Below are 19,958 nucleotides of genomic sequence, written 5' to 3' on the forward strand. Positions count from 1 at the left end.
CTATTCTGTTCAACAAGATTGTGGAAAAGATTTTTGCAACTGCAGGTGTCAAACTTATCCCCTTCCAATTTCCACACACACTTCAATCTCCCTTTTTATGGTATTTTTTTATAATCACTCCATTTTTCCACACTTCTGGAATTCCACCATTATCCCAAGCCACATTAAAAAGTTTCAAAAGCACATTCATCAACTCATCATTTTCCACCTTAAGCATTTCAGGAAATATTCCATCCTCTCCTGGGGCCTTAAAATTCTTTAACTCCTTTATAGATTTTGCTACCTCTTCCAAGGTTATATCCCCTGTTTCTATCTGCAAAGCTCTCTCACCTGGCAAAATGTCCTCTTCAGCGTCTGTTTAGAATAGATTCAAAATGCTCCTTCCACCTTCCTTTTATATCCAAATCTTTAGTCATCAAATTACCATTTCTATCTCGTACAGCTATTTCCTTCCTTTTCTTTTCAGTCCCAGTTAACTACTTTATGGCCTGATACGCTGCTCTTGTGCTCTGACTGTCATTTTTACTTAACTTAATTTCTGTCTCTTTTGCCTTTTCATCACACAGCCTCCTCTTATCACGTCTAATGAGTCGTTTTACTTCAGAATGTATACCCCAGTACTTTGCTCTAAGTACTTCAACTACCTGGCCATCAGCATGTTGTTCTTCACGTCTTAACTTCACCTTTTTCCCTTTATGAATTGCATTCCATGTTTCATCTGAAATCCACTTTTTCCTTCTCGCTTTTCCTTTTTTTTTAATAGTAATCTTAGCACACTCATGCAAAACTTCTTTTACCTTTTTCCACATTTGATTAATAACATTGTTTTTCAGATTCCATCAAAGTCTGCAGGACTAGAAACCTGTTCCTACATTCCCACCGAAACTCCTCCTTCGTTTTCTCATCTATTTCTCAGCTCATCAAAATCACATCTATTAACTCCTGTACAATTACCATTAACATTTCTCTTATGTTTTATGTTAATCTTTGACACAAGTTGGTGATCACTACCTATGTCTGCCCCCTCCTTATGCAAACATCTTGCAGATAACTCTTATGCCTTTTGCTAATTGCATTGTGGTCAGTCTGGTTACAATATTTACCACATGGTGAAATCCAAGTAGTTTTATGTGTTTTTCTATGCTCAAAGAAAGTTCCACCAATCATAAGGTCATTTGCCAAACAAAAGCTTCCAAATCGCACCCCATTTTCGTTTCTTATACCAACACCCTCCTTACCCATACAATCTTCAAAGCCATCCCTACTAATACCATCAGTCGCATTAAAATCACCAATGCAAATTAACACATCATGCCTTGTCACTCTATTCACTACTGTACATCCTGCAGCTTCTCATAAAAGTCATCCTTCATTTCATCAGCAGCCTCATTTGTCGGAGCATACCCTACCACCATACTGTTATTACCATGGTCAGATTTTAAACGAGCATAAAGCAAGCGCTCATTAATTGGCTGAAACTCACATAGTGCCTTACAAGCATCTCTACTCAGCAGTAAGCCTACTCCTTGGTAATGATTTCCAGCACTCCTTCCAGGAACAAATATAGTAATACCATCTTCTAAATTCATTTTACCAGTACCAAGCAACCTCGTTTCTGTAAGAGCACAAATATCCAAATTGTATTCCTTGAACAATGAAATAAGTTCTTCCATTTTACCAGCCTGACTGAGAGTTTGAACATTCCAGTTTCCTATTCTTAAGGTTCGTTTTGGATGTATAAATTTATTCCTACACCGTGGGATTCTTAGCACCCCCTGCGCACGTAAGGGCTGCACGGAACTGAGGGCCATTGCTTCATAACCAGATTTCATCAAGATTTCTTAGGCAGATAAATATTTTACCCTGGAGCCAATGCCAGTGGCTCGCAGGAACCAGAGAGTTGAGAGAGGAAATAAACTAAAAGAAAATAAAATGCAGAGGGTTAGGACAGACAAAGTACAAGAGAAAGAGAGACAGCAAAAAGAATGTAGATAAAGTGTCCCTTTTAGTCGCCTCTTACGACAAGCAGGGAATACTGGGGAAGTATTCTATCCCCCCTTCCCAAGGGGGGATAGAATACTTCCCCAGTCCTTGGTAATGCCTAATATAGGGGAGACTGTGCCCAGTAGTAACACATTTTTCTTACCTTTGTTTTTGGTGGGTGCTACATGGGAGTTCATTGTCATTTCCTCCCCGTGTTTATTCCAGTAAACTTGATATGACCTATCCTCCCTTTCTATGACTACCTTTATTCCTGGTGGTATGCCTTTCTTGGTAGAATCTATAGTGCCCAAGACTTAAATACCTTGTGTTTGAAGCCACTCAGATAACTTTATTCAGGTGTACAATCTATCCAAACTAATAATCCTATCTCTAAGGTCTACTGAGGCTAGTAACTGACTTAGCTTTCACTGTTCGGACTGTGCACTGTACGTGGTGTGGTCTTGGCTCTCCAGAAGGTTTACCTGAATATACAGCTGTCCTAAAGGCAAATGGATATATAACAGCATTAATAGATTTATATAGGAGGCCGTAGCCTACGGGTTTGCTCTTATTGTACTGTCTGAACCCTATTTGTGTTCTACACCCATACAACGTTTCATCAGTGGTCAAGAAGTAACCTGGCTCTAACACTGAGCAACAACAATTATTGAACTGTTCAAAAAGCCCACTGATTGCCGCAAACCGATCCTGTACCCATCTCTGGTGTCTGGCATCAATGTTGTCAAAAGTTATGTCGGCATGTAAGAAACCAAATCGTTTTTCTGACATGACAGCTCCAAATCTTGGGTGACCAAACCCTTACATGAAAAGACTTTTATAGCAATATTTATTTTGTTCCAACAAGCCTCTTGCATAGAGCAGGTCAAAAAACCTGTTTATTTCTATGGCATCAGTCACTTTGACGTGTGTAGTAGGTATTTCAGCACTGTCTGAATTAGAAATTTCGGTAATTATGCCTTGAATCTTATTAGTATGGGTTATAATACCATCAATCAAATTAGATGTTATAAACAACTTCCATGCCATTATTTATGTATTAGCTGACCTTGCCTCTCGTAACAAACATCCTTCACTGGGCAAAACATTCTCAACAGGCCTACCTTAGATTGGTCCATGTTATTGGCTTACCGATATCTGATTTTCCCTGGGGTTTTTCTAAAATGCAGGTTTATTCCCTGAGCTCGTGTGGCAGGACAAATTCATCATAATTATGTTTGTTCAAGCATTTGTCCAAGGAAGTGATCTGTCTATTTTTCACCAGTGGCTTTTTGTTTCTCACTGGTATCCATTCTTTATTCACTGTCATCATGCTGATCCTCATCATCATCGTCGCCCTCAGCTACTCTATCCAGGGCAAGGTCATCATCATCATCATCACCAATTACCTCTGCCAAGTAATCTTCGTCTGGGTCGTCAACGAAGTCGAAAGTAAAATTCATGACTAGGCCAATGTGCACGTCCGCCCCGTCCTCTAATTAATGCCAAACAAACCGCCTGGCACGCAGCACACATACACGTGCCGCGAGGTATGTGTGTGTGTGTGTGTGTGTGTGTGTGAGAGAGAGAGAGAGAGAGAGAGAGAGAGAGAGAGTGCGCGCTCGCGCGCTCGCTCGCAGTACAATGCATACTGTATATGTGTGTATCTGTGTCACATTACAACGCACATGTGTGTATCTGTGTTTATGTGTACGAAACAACCATTTCATTGGGTATGAGGAGTCATAGACAAAACCAGTGAATAATACTTAGATAATAAAACCAGTGAATAATACTTAGATAATAAAACCAGTGAATAATACTTAGATAATAAAACCAGTGAATAATACTTAGATAATAAAACTAGTGCATGAAATAACCTTTGCATTGGTATGAGGAGTCATAAGGTAAGACTTGTAAGTAATACATACTGTAGATAATAAAGTACTTTTAATTAATATAGAAAACTGTATCGTACGTCTGGAAGCTGTGTTGCTGACAATTAGTGCGCGTCCACACGCGTGCTCAAACATGTGTTGGTAACACAGCTAGCAACATGATCGGGAACATGTTTGCAGCAGTATTTGGACAGATGTATGCAAACATGTGTCAGTGCAGCATCGAACACTGGCAGCAGAGGTGATGGGATAAGTGTGTCCATACGAGGCAGCTGAGACATATGGGATAAGCGTGTCCATACGAAGCAGCTGAGACATCATCATGATGTTGCCAACATGATCTGGACGCTGCTGTTCCCAACATGTTTGCAGCGTGTTCGTTACTGTGTTGCATACATGTTGGCAGCACTTGTTCGAGCTTGCGTAGGATGAGGTCCCAGATATTCCACTCATCATCAAGCATTTTCTTTTTGTTAAATGCCTCCAGGGGGAAAAATCGGTAATTTTAGAGAAAACACATTTCAACCCAGTTTTTTCGTTCAGAATCACCTTTTGTTGTGTTTCCAGTGATTTAATAAGAGAACAGTCATAAAACCATGCATTACTTATAGAGTTTATTGGTAAAAATTAACTAGGGCGTATCAAAATTATGACGGGTTGCACCGAATAGGGACCACTTTTATTATACATCTCCTTAATTTTATTAATTGTTTTGGCACACACCATTTCATTGCCCTACTTGGGAAACTTAATTTCCTTACGTCTTTAATGCCTCTTTTCATTTTTTTTTTTTTTTTTAGTGTCATGCTGATTCTTCCCGATATGTTATATACTCAATGTCCATTTTTTCTTTCCTTGGGATGCATTTATATAGCATAATCATATCTCCTCTTTTCTTTCTCTCTTGTAATGTTGGTAGATTCAGTTATTTAGTCTTTCTTCATAGCCTTTATCCCTTAAGCTTGGTATCCATCTTGCAGCGACGCTTTGTCTTTTTTCAATCATATCTACGTGTTTTTTGAGATAAGGATTCCAGACTACTGATGCATGTTCCACACTTCGTCTGATGAATTATGTTATTTTCTTTCTCATCTTTCTCTGCATGTGTGTGTGTGTGTGTGTGTGTGTGTGTGTGTGTGTGTGTGTGTGTGTGTGTGTGTGTGTTTAAGATCCGTATCATTAAGAGTGTTTGTGCGAAGGTGTGAGCAAGCCTACCATTTTTGACAGCCATTTATGAAATAGTTGTAATTGTTATATAGGTGATGATGTGGTTTATAGGTGATGTCAAGGATGGATGGAAGGTGATGTTGGGTATGAAGTTGGGATGTGGTGGGATGAGGTAAGATTTTAGATGAAGTCAGATAAGAGAGAGCTATATCAAAATTTTGAAAGATGTCAGGATGTAAAGGAAACGTGACTGATTTTGAAGGAAAGTTGTCAGTATTGGAGAGTGGATTGTGTTAGGCGTGGAGGGAAAGTGTTGTTAGAGTTATGTCAAGATGTGGCTGAATGATGTCAGCTGTTGGAGTGACTGTCAGATGTGAAGGACTAATGTCATATATATATATATATATATATATATATATATATATATATATATATATATATATATATATATATATATATATATATATATATATATATATGAGAGAGAGAGGAAGGGGGAAGGAGTAAAACATCAGGTTCTGTCGTAATATGGTTGGGAATCATATATAAAACTACGATGAAAACATTGTCCAACTAGAATGGCACTCAGTAGAGCGCATACCTCCTCCAATGCCCCATCTCGTAATGTTAAAGACAGTGACAATAAAAAATCGTGGATCCGCACCTTTATCCGGATCCGCACCAAAATTTAATGGAGTGTATTCTGGGCCAAGGCCCATTCTTCTACCAAGTTTCGTGGAAATCCGTCCAGAAGTTTTTGTGTAATCTTGCTCACAAACCAACCAACCAACAAACAAACAAACAAACGGACAGAGGTGAAAACCTAACCTCCTTGGCGGAGGTAATAATGTGAAGTAATGGGCAGTGAAGTACAGTTATGGCCGAACCCGCTATTTTTCCTCAGACCATTGCATCTTTCTGGTACAAGTGATACAGAGAACTCTGCCATGATGACTAAAGCATCAACCACTTCACACCGAGGATGTTATTTTCTTTTCATTGCTGCTTCTTCCAGACGATTTTTTCAGCTTCGGACAGCCCGTGGTAATCAGTGCAATAATACACAGTATGTATAGCCACATTTCAAAAAGCATACGATAAAGCAGACAGAGAGGGATTGTGGAAAGTTTTGTGCATGTATGGTGTAGATGGTCAGCTGCTAGGTGCTGTCAAGAGCTTTTATGATGGTAGCGAAGCATGTGTGAGGGTTAATGGGCATCTAAGTGAATGGTTCACGATCGGTGTGGGCGTGCGACAAGGTTGTGTGATGTCCCCGTGGTTGTTCAGTACATATATGGATGGGGTGATGAGAGAAGTAAAAACACGAGTAATGGATAGAAGGATGGCGTTGGTAATGAATGGTGATAGATAGAATATCTTAAATTTGTTGTATGCTGATGGTGCAGTACTGCTTGCAAGTACCGGACAAGTACTTGGCAGGCTAGTGCAGAGTTTTGCTGATGTTTGTGAGCGTCGTGCCTTGAAAGTAAATGTAGAGAAGAGTAAAGTAATGGTTTCTGAGAGAGAAGGTGGCTCCCAGTGTGATGTTACAGTGAATGGAGAGAGACTGGAATTGGTAAGAGAGTTCAAATACTTGGGTACAGTGATAGAAAAGAGAAGAATATGTGCAAAAGAAGTTGAAAGTAGAATGACACAAGGAATAAAAGTAACTGGTGCAATGAAGGCCTTGATAAGGAACAGAGGCTTGAGTGTTGCAGCTGCACAAGGCTTACATGAGGGAGTGTTAGTACCAACTTTAACATATGGGTGTGAGACTATGGTGTGGCATGAAAATGATAAGTCAAGAGTAAGAGCAGTGGAGATGGGCCTGCTGAGGAATGTATGTGGAGTACAGAGGGTGGATGAGATACGAAATAATGTGATTCGTGAAAGGTGTGGAGTGAGGAAGTCGGTGGACACCAGAATCGAAGAGAGTGTCCTGAGATGGTATGGTCATGTGGAAAGAATGTAAAACAACAGAGTGGTGAAAAAAGTATACCTGAGCGAATTTGAAGGAGGGAGGAGGCGAGGTAGGCCAAGGAGAAGGTAGAGAGATATGGTGAATGAGTGTTTGAGGAAGAGAGGTTTGGAAATCAGTGAGGCTAGGGAACTGACAAGAAATCGAGCTGGCTGGATGAATGTTGTGAGGAGAAAAGCATGATCAGAGATTTTGGCACCCCTTGTGAGCATGGCAGCGTCTGGATTGACTCAGTCGGATACGTTTGTGTGAAGCTGCAGAATGTGGTGAATGTTTTTGGCGTATCCGGTAGAGTCAGGATTCCGGGGTCTTGAATGATGAGCGAATGGAAGCATGGCCTATTGGATTGTGCAATTTTGTGATTTCTGGACATTGCTACTCCTCACCCTGCCCTTGGGTGGGAAAGGAGGTCCGGATGATGATGAAGAAAATAATCTCTTGGCAGCAAGGACAGAATAATGAAAAAGGCGTTATCGTAGTGAAGGTGTTGATGTTATCAGAGGTTCCAATGAGATGCATTTTTGTACTGAGGGATGTGAGCTTTTGCTTAGTCTACTGGTCTTTTGACATGGCCCCAAGACTGCAGTGCCTTTACAAAGAATCCCATACAGACTCCATACATAAGCCAGTGGCAGAAGCAGATGAGTCGATATTTTTGTGATTTCCTGATTTGGGGCTGTGGCATTACTTTATTCAGGCTGCCAGAATTTAAAAGAATAAAAAAATTAAAATACTGACAGCTAAGACAACCAACATCCAGCCTCTTAGTTACTCTCATTAGTATTATGATCAGACTCCTCTCATTAGTATTATGATCAGAGTCCTACAGTAAACTTCCTATAAAGCATCTGCTATATTACAGCTATTATGATAATCCCTTTAACCCCTTAATCGCGGGGCGTCACTTTCGTGACGTTCGGCCACAATGGATCATGCCGCGGGGCGTCACTTTTGTGATTCTGTGTTATTTTGAATTATCCCAGGCTCTCAAGTGGTGACTTGTATCATCCATCGGTACTGCCAATGTCCAACACTAGTCAGCACTCCAAATCTCATCTGTACTCCCATCCATTGTTGACATTTTAGCAATTTTACCCCCTTCGTGACTCCCCTCCCTACCTGCCCTCCATTACTCTGTCCTCTCACCTCCCACGCCGCGCTGCGCTATGCAAATTTCCCCCGGATTTTTCCACAGGTTTCATCCATTGAAATAAGCCCAATGCCCTATACTTATACAAAATAATATATACCAAAAAAAAATAAGGTAAGTGATAGTGTTATACACCAGGAATTGGCTAATTATCACCTGACAACACCTCACGTGCATTCATTCGCTACATTACCACGGTAACTTCCCCTTTGAATTATGCCTTGTAATCGATGTCTGTAATAAAAATATATATCAGAAAGGAAGGGAGAAGCCTAAGTGACATTTACATTCACCTGGAACTACCTATTTCTTTATGTATTACCGAGATTTTCTACCTATAAAAAATTAACATGTAAGTTAGCAGCAGTCAGCCTCAGTGTCATTGTCAACCCTTCCCTTCTCAGATAAGCTGCGGCATTTAGTTCCTTGTCCTCTGCTGTAGTGAAACCATGTTGCACTCGCGCTCCGCCATTCCTGCCGCTTCTGCGCCCATTGCAAAGGGCCCCGTGACCTCTACCCCTAAGAAAAGCAGTGAGGGAAGCAGGAAAGGACTTAATGACTCTGCAGTGCCACGTGAACTTGCAGAATTGTCCATGGTGCTGATGGACAGTGATTTTGACGATTCGGGTGAATTGTGTGATGAGCCGGGTGAGGTTATCGTGCCAGAAAGTGCTAGTACGAGTGCTTCAGTGTCGGAAGTAGTCTCTAGCTCCAAGGGAAAGGAACCGTTAGTGCAGGAAGGCAAGGAATTTGGGAAGGGAGTGAAAAGGCGGCGTGTTAGCCCCAGAACAATGCCCCCGCATGACCCAGCCCGCCATGAGTCCAGAGTGCATTCACCTCCCCGTTCCCCAAGCCCCACTTCACTCATTTCTTCCTCATCGTCGGCTGAGTTATCTCCGGAGTCTTCGTCGTCAGAGTCACCACCAGCATCAACAATGAAGGCAGGCCATAGAGGAAGAGGTAAATCCAGGACTGTGAAAAGTAGTGTTGTTAGTAGGGTAAGGGCTGCCAGTGCTGTACGGCAACCCAGGGTCAGTGTGAGTGACCTTGAATGAGATAAATCTACCTCACAGCCAACCACCACCACCTTCACCCGCCCTACACCGCCACGACATGGAATCCTAGACGCCTTCATGTGGACGGAAGGGTCAGATTTTGTGCCTGAAAATTTAGTATTTGATGAGAGCTCCTCAGGAGTTCAGCCTGCCTTCACTATTGACGAAAATGCTGAGTGTGTGGACTACCTTTTGGCCTTCCTAGATGACGAAGTCATGCAGCACATATGTGATGAGACCAACAGGTATGAATCACAATGTGCTGCAAGTGGGACAGGTGCAGCCAAGATGCAACAGTGGTCCATGCTGGGAGTGCAGGAGCTGTATGTGTTCTTTGCCCTCATGCTTCTCATGCCACACTCCAAGAAGCATGAGTTGGAAGAATACTGGTCCATGGACCCCTTACTACCCTCACCCACCTTCAATAAGTACATGGCCAGAGATCGCTTCCAGAACATAATGCGAAACCTGCACTTTGCCGACAACGATGTACCTTCCCAAACCGACCCATTCTGGAAGATCCAGGAGATTCTGAGCAGAATGAAGGATAAGTTTATGTTATTCTTCCACCCCTTTCAGAAGGTTGTCATTGACGAATCCTTGGTTTTGTTCAGAGGACGTCGTCAGTTTGTTCAGTACATTCCAAGCAAATGCCATCGCTTTGGAATTAAGTTCTTTGTACTGTGCGACTGTAAGACGGGGTACATCCTTGACTTCGTCATTTATTCAGCCAGCACTGTCGATCTGGATAAAACACACCCCCTTGGCTTCTCAGGCTGTGTAATGAAAGTGCTCCTAGAAAAGTATTTTGGTGGGAATCACGTGCTGTATACAGACAACTACTATACAGCACCGAAACTTGCCAAATACCTTTCTGAGCACCGCATTGGCTCCTGCGGCACTGTCAAAAGTAATCGTGCCCACTTCCCCAAATTCACAGAGGCAGGAACCTCGCAGCGAGGAGACGTGCACCTACGCAAGTCTGAGAAGATGCTGACAATACGGTGGCATGACAAGAGGGTCGTGCACATGCTCACCACCGTACATAAGGGGGAGATGACAGACAGTGGGAAGGTCGACCGTAGGACAGGCGAACCTGTGATGAATCCTGATGCTGTGTTGGACTACAATATCAACATGCGGCTGGTTGATAAGTCCGACATGATGATTGGTGAGATTGACTGCCTCAGGAAGAATGCTAGGTGGAACAGGAAAGCTTTTCTGCATCTCATAGATATGACGATGCTGAACGCCTTCATCCTGTACAAGATGAAGGTCAAGCCACCCAAGTCCTTCTCCCTGAGGTTGTTCGCCAGGACTTGTGTCCAGCAGCTGCTGGAAAGATATGGTAGGGTGACAGCAGCAACTCCAAGGCGCCATCCAGTAACACTTCCCGACCGACTTGAGCAGAGGGCGTATATGGATCGGCATAGACTTGAGCTTATGCCTGCCACAGGGAAAAGGAAGGCTGCGATTCGCAGGTGTCAGGTGTGTGCACATACCACCCGCCGCACACCTGAGCACAAACGCACCTCTTGGCAGTGCGCTGAGTGCCAGGTTCCCCTCTGTGTTACCTGCTTCTTTGATTACCACAGCTAGAAGCAGTTCTAACAGTGCAAGTGTGAAAGGAGAATAATGTGGAAATAATGTGTAAATAATGTGTAAATAGCAAGTGAAAGCAATGGATGTTCAGTACATATGATTGAACAGTGTATTATAGTTTTATCTTACTGAAAGTGACAGTGAATAACATAGTGTAAGTAAAATAGAAGGGTAAATATTGAAAATAGAATAGAAAATGTAAATAGTAATGTAAGTAATTAGTAATATAAGAATATGAGTACAAATAATTTATGTTATAACAGTGAAAGTGAATCCGTGGCTCTCTACGTATTTTACTGAATGAAAAATTTAATGACTTCAGTGACAATAAACTAATACTACTGAAGGAAACTTATGGAGAAAGACTCCAGATATATATAAGTGTGATATAGTAATAGAAATATAAAGTGTGAGGGGTTTTATGAATAATAAATGACAGAGTACCAAGAGCGAACTCGCGCAAGTGCGACGATCAGACGCGCTCGTAATTTCCATTGCTTTCACAGTTTTTTTTTTTTTTGGAGTATGGATCCCAAACTACTTGAAAATCATAGAGTAGTGTTTATAGTGTTAATATCTGGCTGTGGTAATCATATTACGGGTTGTCGAGAAGAGTAAAGTGGAGACTTTGTTACCCAACTTCAGAGGTCTCCACAAGTCCTACGGTCAATGACGAAGGCTCAACAAACATTCCAGGAGAAAGCTGAAGGTATGTGCCATAAGCATATGTAATTTAATATTCTAGGACTAATAACTGATTTTTGGCAAATATTTTTTGAGAGTCTGTCGGAGCCCGAATAACCCCGCGGGACACGCAAAACATTGGTAAACATGCCCGCGGTGTAGGGGTTAATACCATGTGTTGATGTATAGCTGTGAAATTCAGCTGTGCCATATTTTATGAAATTCACATTTGTTTTCAGCATTTCAGGTCGTATTGATGATTTTGTATGAAGCCCGTGAATTACACAAGAGAACAAAAGGCGTACTCTGCAACCAGTGGTTGCCTTTCTTCCCCTAGTGTATATTTCCCAATGCATATTGTAAATATTTTGTTAAGTGTAGTGTTACTCCGTTTCATGCCCACGTCAAGAGCGAAACAGTTCTCACAGCCAGCATCTTTCTGCATTCAGCTGAGCCGACAAGGAAAGCACCTAAAAAGTAAAGACTTCAAGGAGAGAGGGTACAGGGGAGAGAGAAGGATACGACTTTCAGAAGGAATTTTTTTTTTTTTATGCAAGGGAGAAGGAACCAAAGGCCAGGAGCCCGCAAACTGTTCCTTCCAAGAAAAAAAAAGCAAAAACAATACAAAAGAGAGCCATATTCAAGATCAGTTCATTTCGAGATGCCTTGACACACTGCGTTTGATAGACTGGACATCATAGGAAGTAGGAAGTACAGAGGGAGACAGTTCCAGAGTTGACCTATTGCATAAATGAAGGACTGGGAGTAATGGTTAACGCTTGCATTAGAAAGCTGGACAGAAAAGGGATGAGAGTTTGTTGCTAGACGAGTGCTACGCGCCGTCGTTGAGGTGGAGGGATGCAAGCAGACAGTTCAGAGGATCGGTGTTGGCATGTAAGCCACCATGGTCCAAAAGTATTTTACCCATAAAATAATATATACACACATAGTAACCGATGGAGAAACCACCGAAACATATTTCAAGAATATGACGAATACGCGTTTGCTGGCATCCTAATCTCCCTCGTCTTCGTTTTAAGTGACAAACGAAATGGGCTAAAGTCTTTTCCCTAAGCCCGGGGTACACTAAATAGTTTCTCTTGTATTTCGTCTATTATACTGAACTCCTTGTGTTCATTTAGATTCTTTCCTAAGACGGAGTTTCAGCTTAATTTCGTCAGTGAATAATAATTCTTGACAGACGCTTTCTCAATGTTTTGGCCACTTTTTTGTGATTGATTAACTTCCCATATTGATATAGCAAAGTGAACATCTGTTTAACTATAACAGTTACCTCTTAATATTTTAATCCTCATTATAGTCATACTGAGTGTTTCTGTATCATTAAATCGTCCTATTACATCTAATATATCCACTGCTAATGCTAGTCTTTGACGGGTACTTCACTGGTTATATCGTCATGTTCCCTCACTGTCCGTAATTTTCATTCCATTCTCCAGGTAGCAATCTTAATTACTATCCTCTCTACAGCAAGCTCTGTTTCTGATGTAACTGTAGTGAACTGGCATTCATTTGCTGGTGATTTACATGAACATTATGCATTTGAACTGGCATTCATTTCCTGGGGATATACATGAACAGTACGCATTAGTTGTGAATTTTAATGGAAAGTATGCTGCAAAACAATCACCAGATGTTTGACTGTATGGATGTTTGGCACAATATTGTGAAATAATAGAGTTTGTGCAACTTAACGCACATACTTTTTTCTTTTTACAGCATGTACCCCCGTACTCCAGTGACACGATATGGAATTACTTCGGCTCCACATCCATTCCAATACACTTCGTGACTGTCTCCATATACTCGTGCTTATTGTCTTGCTACAGCTAAGATTCAGGATGGGGAGACAGCAGTTTTAATCGTGCTAACCTCTTGCTGCAACCGAGAGTTTACAACGGCGATATTCTACTTTTAGTTGTGCTAATATCTTCCAACAGCCAAACACTGGCAGTTTTTATGGCAGTTTTAGTTCAAATTACAATTCACGGTATAGCTGACAACACACACACGAAAGCAAAACACCGAATGTGTTTCTGTGGCGAGGCTAGGGGCGCGCCAGAAAATAATCTTTACCAATTCACCTGAGTGTGGTGGCTCTTCACTGCCCCACAGCACAGCTCCCTGGTGAGACATCTCAGAGTTTGAACTCGGCTCCAGGGACCGCAGCTTTATCTAGGCCATTTAGTTGGAAGTTGCTGCAGAGAGTCGTTATATGTGACCGAGTTTTTTAATGACCTGGTGCGAGATACGCAGGCTAACTTACCATTAATATTCTCCAGGAACGGTTGTTTATTTTAGTAAGAAGAATAGGGCACATATGAGCATGCAATCTCATGTCATTGCTATTTCTTCTGAAATAATCCGAATACGAGACGGAGTTTATCAAAAGCTTTTGAATTCGAGACAAGCCTTCTCATTTCTCCAGCGTCCATCACAGCAGTCAGTTCAGCAGGCCTGAGATGTGACCAAGGAGACTTATTGTTATAGTGGATTAGAAACTCGATTCCATCATCCCTAAACCCGCTATTATCTTCCATAAGAACATATCACACTCACTAACGAGACAGTTTTTAACGAGACACAACTCACTTAAATATCCTTCACATTAGTCCCCTGCCGGTTAATCTGGTCGGGGACTATACAGTCCAGGAGATGGGTGTTTTTTTTTTTAGCTGAACCTTGCTTTAGGATACATACAAGGATTTTTTGGTTGTTTATTGCTCTCCCACATGTCCTGAACAAGAATCCGACGGATGCCACTCTGGTACCCTTGGGCAACATTTTTTATAGGGGCAAATAAGTACCCCCTCCTTTACAAGCGATTTGGTCAGCCGTTGTAATATTCAGACACTGCTCCCAGTTTCATCTTCTTGAAATTAAGTCATTGAAGATGTCAAGGTCTTATATCTTGTCTTTGTATGTCTAAATGTATATTGTAGTGCTAAATGTATATTGCAGACATACATCCGGTATGGAAAAGCAAGAGGTGGACTTGTTGGTATCACCCTCTCGCCAGATCAGGTGATCAGGATCCTTTCATCTGGTGTCTGCAACACGGTTTCTCTGTCTATGGATACAATGTTCAAGGATGAAGGTAGCATCAGTGTGGAAGGGAATGAGTCAAAGAAAAGGCATAAGGAGGAAGGATCACAAAGGGTTGAGCTCGATGCAATGGACAGACGGAAAATACGGACTGAACTACAGAAATGCTTCCAACCTCTGAAATCCTCAAATGAAAAGCTTGTGAACATTGTCAATGGGTGCACTGTAGACAGCTAGGTCAATGTCCAGAATGCTGTTGCAATTTGGCAAAATATGGCTGCCAGGTTTCTAGGCAAATTACCTGGAGGTTTCTATGAACCAGTGAAAAAAGAGGTGGTCACTATGGAAACAGTGAAGAAAGGAGTCAGAGTCGGAGACAAGACAGTGTATAACATAGAAAGGTTGTATGCAAGAATGCTCGTGACAAGTGCTCACAGGGGCCTTGACTTAAAGGATGTCCTCAGTTATGAACTGGCACCCATCCCATTCAGTCTATTCGATGAATATGGTGATATGAGGAAAGGCAACAAATCCTCTCTTGTCAGCCATCTTGCAGTATTGAAACATTCAACCATTCAGCCCGAGGTTGAAATCATTGATGGTAATGCAATGCTGTACCACGTCTCCTGGCCAAAGAATGCAGCAATGGAACAGCTGGCAGCTAACTTCAGCAAATCAGTATCTCGAAGTCATGAGGTGTATGTTATCTTTGACCGGTACCAGAAGGGATCCATTAAGTCCCATGAACGTGAGAGACGTACATCTGGAGCTCTGCTCCCTGACATCAAAATGACAATGACCATTCCTCTGCCAGCTAGGAATGTGCTCATGAAGATTGTCAACAACAAAAAACAACTCATTGGCCTTCTTTGTTCAGCACATGATGATGATGATGATGTGAATGTCAAGATGATTGGTCAGTAGGATGAAGAATTTGGACATGAAGAAGCCGATATCAACATCATCAGCTACACTCTTCTTTTGGCAAGAGAGGAAAGCGGGGAACACAGATGTGTTTGTGCTGTTGGTGTAATTTTGTTGGAAATACCACCTCTCCCAGGAGGTCACAATGAGGAAATTTAATGGAACAGTTATCGATATAACTGATACAGCTAGAAAGCTTGGAAATAAAAGCTTGCAGCTTTTGGCCTTGCATGTGATTACCGGGTGTGACACAGTCTCATACCCCTTTGGGAAAGGCAAAATATCTGCCATTAATGTCATGATGAAGCATGACAACCTTGATCTTACTCCAGTGGGTCAACCAAACACTTCTGAAGAAGTCTTGATGGAGACTGGTCGTCGTCTGTTTTGCCTCTTGTATGGTGCCAAGATCTGCACAACCATGGCTGAAGTTCGCCACATGCTCTTCACCACAAAGAGAGAAAAATGCTCCAATCTCCGCTCTCTTCCGCCAACAGACGAGGCACTCACTCACCACATGAAGCTAGCTCACCTTCAGGGCAATATTGTGGACAGCTGCTGATGAGCAGCAACCCCCAGATTTGAATGCAGAAGACTATGGGTGGCATAACAGAGATGGGGTCCCCTATCCAGTAACAATGTATAGGCCTGCAGCACCTTCAGACATGATGAAAGTTATCGCATGTGGATGCACAAGCAGCACACCATGTAGTCGTAAGCAGTGCAGCTGTAAGAGTGCAAAGATGTCTTGCACCACATTCTGCAGCTGCCAAACAGAGGACAAGTGCAACAATGAACATATAGTTAAGCAGATGTTCGATGATCCTCTTGAATCAGACAATGAGGATGATCTCTGTTTTGAGCTATGGATGTAAATGTTTAAAACTTACATATTGTGGTGAAGTGTAGAGAGCTTTATTTTAAATATTTTGGTGAAGGGTAGTCTAGAGAACTTACTGATGAATGTTAATTACTACTGGCATCATACATTTTGTTGCTGTTATATGCTATCTTTATACCTTTTGGTAGCTTTTTGCCCATACTATGTCCATGTATTGTCATGATGAACGTGTATGATGTTAAATAAAACTCATAGACGTTATTATAGTAGCAGTGACAGCTTGTACATAGTATTTAAAGCAGGTATCCTCTTGATCTTCTGCACAGTACCCCAGTGATAAATATGGTCCGGCCGCCATTTTGAATTTCTGTTAATAAAAACTAATGCCCAAGGGTGCCAGAGTGGCATCCGTCAGATTCTTCATTAGGACACCCAGGAGGACTAGAAACAGCAAAATAACCTTGTATATACCCTACTGCAAGGTTCACCTCACTGTCTCCTGGACTAATAGGTTTGCGCGGTTCCGTCAGTACTTCAGTACATCCGCAATTTCGTGTCTGCTCTGTAACTTCCACAAGCACTGACAGATTATGTTATAACCTCACACAATTGTTTCCTAAACCGTGATGGTGTGTCGCGCGACACAACCAGGCATCTACCTCCAAGGTCAAGGTCACACTTGGAGTTCAAACAAGGTCGGGTACTGTCATACTTAACAGCAGTGCCTACATTCGTGTCCGTTCTGCAACTTCCACATGCATAGACAGATTTTAATAAAACTTCACACAGTTGTTCCCCATTCAATGACGGTGTGTCGAGTGCAAAAACCAGCTAACTACTGCCAAGGTCAAGGCCACGCTTGGGACTCAAACAGGGTCGAGTGCTGTCATACTTAACACCCATACCTACATTCGTGTCTGCTCTGTAACTTTCACATGCATGGACATGCCCACAATGTATACACAGTACATATGTATGATTATCATCCGGTAGGGGAATTTGTATCATGGCAATACTTCATTCACTTGTTTTTCTGGGGGCTTATGGCAAGAGAGCAATGTTTCTCTTGTAAAGTTTGTTTCTCGGTGATCTGGTGTGCTGAATCGAGTCTGTAAAGGTATTATATTTACCTCAGTGTGGTATACACCTCTACTGTGAGGTAAGAGGGGGAATAAAGACAAACGGCTTCTGTAAACGGCTGGAGTCAGAGGTTTATTGTCTCACCAGCTCTCCCCTCCCCTCTTATCCCCATCCACGTACTGACTTTTTTCAACACCTTTATTTTAGCCAACGCAAGATCGTGCTAGAAGAGTGAGAGAAGAGTTCTGGACAAATGTGGAAGTGTGCATGGAAAAGTTTGGAAGGAATGAGAGAGTGTTTTTGATTGGTGATATGAATGGTAAAGTTGGTAATGTGAAGGTGGATGGAAAAGTTGGTGAGTGGGGTGTGCTTGCTGAGATAGATGAGAATGGGAGTGCGTTAGTGGACATTTGTGCTGGGAGGGGGTTGGTGATAGCCAATACCCTCTTCAGGCATAAAATGATCCACAGGTATACATGGCGAGTGATGAGAAGGGTGGGTGGTGAACAGAATGAAAGGAAGGCAATGATTGATTATGTGTGTGTGGATGAAAGGATGCGAAGATGTTTAAAGGATGCAAGGGTGTATAGAGGTTGGTGGAGTGGACTTTCTGACCACTACTTGATGGTGGCCAGAATTAGGATGCAAGTAAGATGGAGGAATAGAAGAAGGGAAAGACGAGAGGAAGGAGTAGTTGCAAGGATAGTGGAAAGGTTACAAGAGGATGAGAAAAAGGCAGAGTATAAGAGAGAAGTGGAGGAACGATTAGGCAAATATGAATTGGAGCAGATGGGGGACGTGGAAGGTGTGTGTAAGATATTTACAGAAGAAATATGTGCAGCATGTGATGTGGTGTGTGGAAGGAAGAGAAGACGGAGAGGGGTGCAAGGAACAGCGTGGTGGACTGAAGAGGTGAAACAGGCTGTGGCACAAAAGAAGAAAGCATACAATGAATGGATGAGAAATAGGGGCGTGGAAGAAGTTGAGAGGCGGAAGAGAGAGTTATATGTGGAAAGAAAGAGAGAGGTGAAAAGATTAGTAAGAGAGAATAAGAAGAGAGTGGATGAGGAATTTGGAAGGAATTTGAGTGTAAAGTGGAGGGACTGTAAGAAAATGTTCTGGAGAGAAGTGAAAAGAGTAAGACAGGGTGGAAGTGAAGTTAGCAGGGGAGTGAAAGATAAAAATGGTAGATTACTAGTGGAGAAGGGAGAAAAAGTGAGCAGATGGAGAGAACACTTTAAGGAATTGTTGAACGTAGAGGATGGAAGTAATGCGAGTATAAGTGGCTGGGGAATGGCTGGGAGAAGGAGGGAGGTGAGAAGACAGGAAGAAATCAGTAGGATAGAAGTTGTGGAAGCAATGAAGAAAGTTAAATCGGGGAAAGCCCCAGGAATTGATGGAGTGTGTGGTGAAATGCTGAAACATGGGGGAGAGATAGTAGTAGAATGGATGTGGAAGATGTGCATTTTGGCCTGGGAGGAAGGTAGAGTCCCGGAGAATTGGAAGTCAGGTATAATTATTCCCTTGTACAAAGGAAAAGGGGAAAAAGAAGTGTGTGGTAATCATAGGGGCATTTGTCTTCTTAGTATAAGAGGAAAAGTGATGGTAGGATGCTTATAGACAGAGTTAGAGAAAGAACAGAGAAATTAGTTGGAGAAGAACAGGGAGGCTTTAGGAAGGGAAGAGGTTGTGTAGATCAGATATTCATTCTTAGATCTTTAGTGGAAAAGTTTCTAGAGAAGGGAAAGAAGTTGTATGCGGCTTTCATGGATTTGGAGAAAGCATATGACAGGGTGGATAGACAAGGATTGTGGAAAGTGTTAAGAATATATGGAGTAGATGGGAAGTTGTTGAATGCTGTGAAGAGTATGTACGATGGTGCGAAGGCTGCAGTGCGTGTGGATGGTGAACTAAGTTAATTTTTCTCTTTGAAAGTTGGTTTGAAACAGGGATGTGTCATGTCTCCATGGTTGTTCAATCTGTACATGGATGGGGTAATAAAAGAGGTACAAGGTAGGGTAGTGGATGTTGGAGTGGCCCTGGTGAGAGAGGATAGTGTTTGGAAACTCCCTGTACTGTTGTTTGCAGATGATACTGTGTTGTTGAGTGAAGACGAAGGGGAGCTGCAAGGCTTGGTGGATGAGTTTGAGAGAGTGTGTAAGAAACGGAACCTAAAGGTGAATGTAGGGAAGAGTAAAGTGATGGTCTTTGAGAGAGGTGAAGTTAGTGAATGTACAGCGAGGTTGGATGGTGAGGAATTGGAAAATGTGAGTACGTTTAAGTATTTGGGTAGTGTGATGAGTAAGGATGGAGGTTTGGAGGGTGAAGTGCTTGAAAGGGTACGGCAGGGAATAAAGGTTGCTGGTTCCTTGAAAGCAGTGATAAGAAACAGGGAAGTGAGCATGGAAGTGAAAAAGTTACTACATGACAGTATTGTGATACCAACTCTAACGTACGGAAGTGAAGCTTGGACATTGTTGGAAGGACACAAGTCAAGAGTGAGAGCAGTGGAAATGAGTTATTCAAGAGGACC

This window comes from Coenobita brevimanus, chromosome 27 (assembly GCF_032717465.1).
Source record: "Coenobita brevimanus isolate Jiangsu-jjx chromosome 27, ASM3271746v2, whole genome shotgun sequence".
NCBI lineage: Eukaryota > Metazoa > Arthropoda > Malacostraca > Decapoda > Coenobitidae > Coenobita > Coenobita brevimanus.